The following is a 5,551-nucleotide window of genomic DNA, read 5'->3' on the forward strand; positions in this document are numbered from 1 at the left end:
ATTCTAAAATATATATTGTATAATGAAGTATAATGAAAATGAAATGTGTCAACTTTCAGGAGATCTGCCTAATTCATTGAACCAATATTTTCCAAATGACCGCTGTATTGCTATTAAAAAATCATGCATGTGTAAAAGATCCATTCAGAGTGAAAGACCCAGAATGAATGTTGGGTTGTTTTGTTTTGTTTTGAGACAGTGTCACTCTGCTGCCCAGGCTGGAGTGCAGTGACACAATCTCAGCTCACTGCAGCCTCTACCTCCTGGGTTCAAGCGATCCTCATTCCTGAGCCTCCCAAGTAGCTGGGACTACAGCCACGCACCACCATGCCTGGCTAATTTTTATAATTTTAGTGGAGGCAGGGTTTTGCCATGTTGGCCAGGCTGGTCTCGATCTCCTCACCTGAAGTGATCTGCCCGACTTGGCCTCCCAAAGTGCTGGGATTACAGGCATGAGCCACCGTGCCCAGCCCCCATAATGAATTTTGATGTAACCAAGTGATGTGATTTTATATTCCACAACTAACCTTTTTTTTCTGGAGACAGAGTTTCATTCTTGTCACTCAGGCTGGCGTGCAGTGGTGTGATATCAGCTCACTGCAGCCTCTGCCTCCTGGATTCAAGCAATTCTCATCCCTCAGACTCCAGTAGCTGAGATTACAGGCACACGCCACCACACCCAGCTAATTTTTGTGTTTTTAGTAGAGAAGGGTTTTCACCATGTTGCCTAGGCTGGTCTTGAACTTCTGACCTCAGGTGATCCGCCTGCCTTGGCCTCCCAAATTGCTGGGATTACAGGCGTGAGCCACCGCACCCAGCCTCCTACAACTAACCTTTAAGAAACTATCACATACGAGTTTTGGCAAAGTATCAAAGAAGGCCACCTACAAGGATCTCTCAAGAATATTAAGACTCTCTCCCCTTTTCCAACAGCATCTATCTGAAGTCAGGCTTTCATCATATACTTCAACCAAAACAACATACTACAACAGATTGAATTCAGAAGCAGATCTTAGAATCCAGCCATCTTCTATTAATTAAAGAGGTTTTCAAAATATAAGCCAGTAATTCTCTTCTGTAAAATATTTTTCATTTGGAAAATATAGAGATTTGTTTGTTTGTTTGTTTTGAAACAAGGTCTCACTCTGTCTCCCAAACTGGAGTGCAGTGGTGCAGTTATAGCGCATTATAACCTCAGACTCCTGGGCTCAAGCACTTCTCCAGCCTCTGCCTCCCAAAGTGCTGGGATTACAGGCATGAGCCACCATGCCCAGCCTCCTCAATAATTTTTAAGAGTGTACAGAGATCCTGAGAACAAAGTGTGTGGCCTCTTCCTCTTTTTGGTTAACAGGCTATTTTGCAGTCAATTCTGCTGTCATTCTCTTCAAATGCAGCTTTGACTCTGGTCTTCTATTTTTGGTTACTTTGTATTGCCTTCTTATTTTAGACAGCTCCCTGTGTATCTCTTGTCTTAGACTGTTTTGTCCTTCCGCTCCCTTCTTAGGCCAGTTCCATTGAAGCCATATCTTCTTGTGTCTTTCACGGGACACTAAACTGCAGTTATCTAAGATGAGCATGATGAGCATGTGTTTCTTGCAGAGCAGTAATGTTCAGAGATCCCTGCTACCTTTGGCCCTTGGGGGGCAGTTTTCTCCCCTTCAGTCTCTACTGTCTTTTCTCCAGCCCCTTATTGGTATTTTTCCATTGTGTGGATCTCTCCAAGCTTGGCCTTGGACAACAGACAAGGCAAATTCGTTGTCCTAAGCCTCCCACTTGGGTGCTGGCAGCTTCCGCTTGTGGATCTAAGCCTGCCTAGCTCAGATGTTCATGCCTGGTGAACATTATCTGGGGTATTTCTGAGCCAGCCTACAGTTGGATCTTCAGCTCAGCTCCTGAAATCTCTGATTAAACTAGAGAATCAAATGTAGTTTATATACCTTTGAGCGGCCACTCTCAGCACCCTCCCCTTTCTGCCACTGTTGAAGATACTTCCTCTAGCAATTAAACACCTGAAAAAGGTGATATGTGCTCGCTCTCTCTCTCTCTTTCTCTCTCTAGAGCATGCTGGAAATTGCAGTCTTGTTGCTTTGGAGAGAGATGGAAAAAGATGAAACTGACCTAGACGATGATTCCTGCCCAAGTAGAAGACTATCGCCCACAGAGACTGAGTAAACGAAACTATGTCCTTCCTTCCTGGGGCTGTCTGCCCTGTTCTGGCTCAGAGGGGGCAACATAAATGGTGTGAAATCCAAGAATGTTCTAAATGCATCCCCTGGACAATGTGGTTAGCGAACATTCTGCCTGGCTCATGTTCTTGTCTTGGTCAGAGGGCTGATGCTAGGTTTCATGTTTGTGTGAGACTTCCCGGGAATCTGAAGGGGATGCCGAGAAGGGTATCAGGTGTGCCTGCTCTGCTTCTACACTCATCCCGAGGTCCTTGGAATTAATATTTGGTACTTGATGCAAAATTCATCCCCCGTTTTTTCCTCTTTTGTCGAGCCTGGGTAATAGCTGCCTCTGTCTCATGCTTACCATGCTCCATCAGTAACTATGGTTGCCTTTTGAGTGTCTTCCAAAAAAGCCTTTTCCCTGCCAAAGGAGAGAAAATCGATCCTGTCTGCCTATCCCTAAAAGCTGACATTGTCGGCTTTCACAGAACCATCCTGTGCAACGTGCAGTGGAGGAGAAAGGTCGAAACACAGGCCCCAGGGCTGTGGTCCCTTTTGAATCTAGCCTCTGGGGCCAGGAAGTTGTGATGTGGCTCCTGCGTGATGTTTTTGAATGAATGCCTTTGCTTCCTCGCCGGTTTGATGCGACAAACAGAAAAACCACTTTCAGAATGCCTCGCCTCACCCGGGGCCCAGATATTTACACAGTGGCCTTTCATTCTGTGAACAGTGTGTGCCTCTGCAAACATTTTAGGCCTCCCTGCATGCTTGCAGGCCCCTACATCCCATTCACCAGCTTTTAAGTTTGTTTTGCAGGCAGGGAGCCACTGAGAGGGAGGCCTGACTCAGAGCTCGGGGGCCCTGCTGACTACTGCCGCCGCCTCCTGCCACTGCAGACTTGGCGGGGAAGGAAGCAGTGGGTTTTACAGCTGGTGTTTTTGGTTTAGCAAAAAAAAAAAAAAAAAAGGGGGGGGGGGAGTGAAAGAGAAAAGAATTTTTTAAAAAATACCTTGCACATGTAAAATGACACTAAATGTAAGTATATATGCAGTATTTTGGGATGATAGAAATTGCGTGTTTTGCATGATTCATCCTCCCTCTTGATGACAGCAAAGGAGGTTTGCACTCAGCCTCTGGTATTTTGGGAGTTCGTTCCAAATGCTCTGAAAAGAGAGAGTGAGAAGGCCCAAGCTCCTCGTCCCTTCCTCAGAAGGAGGGTTGTGTCTGGGCTAAATTAGGGCAGCATGGCATTTGCTTCCTCTCTCATCTGACTGGTAAAGATTTTCATTTTTCTACCAAAAACTGGGTCAGCTGCTCCATGGGTGCAGGGGAGCAGGATGTGAAGCCAGGAGAGGGCCATGCTTTCCCAAGCCTTGACTTGAGCCTAGAAATATGTGCTGGCAGAGCTGGCTGGGAGGCCCGGCCCGGTGCTGACTCCCAGCAGGTGCATCGGGCTTCCGGGGCGGGGGCGAGCATCACCGAGGCCAGCGGCCAGCAGCCAGGAACACACGGTCTTTCTAGGATTTAGCCTCCGCAAGTTACCAAAACATTCTGTGCTGCCTTGAGGCTGACACATACCTTGGCAGGGGTGATGAGGCTTCTGCCCAGAGCTGGGAGTCCCAAGGGTCAGGCTGACCTCCAGGCTGCAGCTTGGCGTGGAGGAGGGGCCACATGGTGGGTGTGGTGGCCTCTCGGGGCCAACTCAGTGTTCTCTCGGAGCACCAGGGCCATAAGAAGCAGGATGATCCAGAGACCAAGTCCACAGTTAGGGAAAATGAGAAGAGAGAGGTGCTCAGCTGCTTCCCAGGCCACTGGCTGGCTGGCCCCAGGAACCCCACCTTCCAACCTAACATTTACTGTGAGAGGGGAGGACTTCCTCACTCCTTGGTCACAGGCAGATTGCAAATTCACTGTTGAGGTTAGATAGCCCTCTGTTTAAAAGTGGAATATTATGCCTCTGAAATTCAGAACTTCACTCTTCCAAAGCTGTTAGAAATGCTATGGCAAAATACAGCACTGAGTCCAAAAACTAAAACAATTAAGTGGCTACTTGCTTTAGGAGGCACTTACTTACTCAGCTTAAACTCTGTATTTCTTTTGTGAGGTTTTCTGTATATGTGTGTTTTATTTTACAGTAAGATGGCTAGGAAATATATATGACCTCTGCAGATGAGTTAGCAATGGAGTAGCACCTAAAAGCTAATATTGGTCCCCAGATCTATTAACAACCTCCCCACAGACCTATGGTCATTCCCCTGCTTAAAGCAGCCCATGTTTGCCAGCCCAACAGCCTAGGGGCTTGGCAGAGACACATACTTCTTGAGACTATCCAGGAGACCCTTTCTGCCATTCCAAGTCCCTTGCAGTTAGGTGTGGCCACGTGACTAATTCTGGCCAGTGGGCTGTAAGTGACTTGGGTGAGACATTTGAGGGTCAGTATGTGATCTGTCTGCCTCCTCCATACCCAGCCCCAGTGATGTGCCCCTCCCCCAAGGCAGTTCTAGAGGCCACCCATTGAGGTGGCAAGCCACAAGATGAAAGCAGATTCGGTCACTAGGTCACCAGAAGGAGGACAGCTGACAGGGAAGTGCCCTGAGTCGGGGGTGAATGAGTAAGTGAAAAATAAATGTTGGTAATAAGCCAGTAAAATTTTGGGTTTGTTTGTTACCACCATATACTATCCTGACTAATAAAACAAATAGTGGTAATTTATATAAGAAATAGTAACAAGGAGGCTGGGCACAGTGGCTCACGCCTGTAATCCCACCACTCTGGGAGGCTGAGGCGGGCGAATCAGGAGTTTGAGACCAGCCTGGCTAATATAGTGAAACCCTGTATCTAGTAAAAATGCAAAAGTTAGCCAGGCGTGGTGGCACACACCTGTAATCCCAGCTACTCGGGAGGCTGAGGCAGGAGAATCGCTTGAACCCAGGAGGCGGAGGTTGCAGTGAGCCAAGATCACGCCACTACACTCCAGCCTGGGCAACAGAGCAAAAACTCCTCAAAAAAAAAAAAAAAAAGAAATAGTGACAAGGACACTAATCACTGCTTGCTACCCACAGGGCAGGCACCACTCATTGGTACTGCACCCACTCCCCTGGGCCTAGAAAGGGCATCAGGATCTCCTTGAGCCTTAGTACCAACCAGAGACGAGACAAACCTCTGCTGAGCAGGCCCGCTAGAGCCAGGGGCCTCCCCACCTTCTGTGTGACCTCGGCCAAACTACTTCATCTCTCTGCACTTTGGTCCATGCTGCCTTCGGTGATCCGGGCATGAAGGTACCCACCTGCCCATGAAGCAGTCTTCATAGACAACCTTTACAGTTCCTGGCTGCCCTTAGGGTGCTGTGATGAAATGGCAGCTGGAAAGAGGAAGCCCTGCTA

Source organism: Sapajus apella, unplaced genomic scaffold, assembly GCF_009761245.1.
Source record: "Sapajus apella isolate SASKATOON/1434 unplaced genomic scaffold, GSC_monkey_1.0 scaffold26, whole genome shotgun sequence".
Taxonomy (NCBI): Eukaryota; Metazoa; Chordata; class Mammalia; order Primates; family Cebidae; genus Sapajus; species Sapajus apella.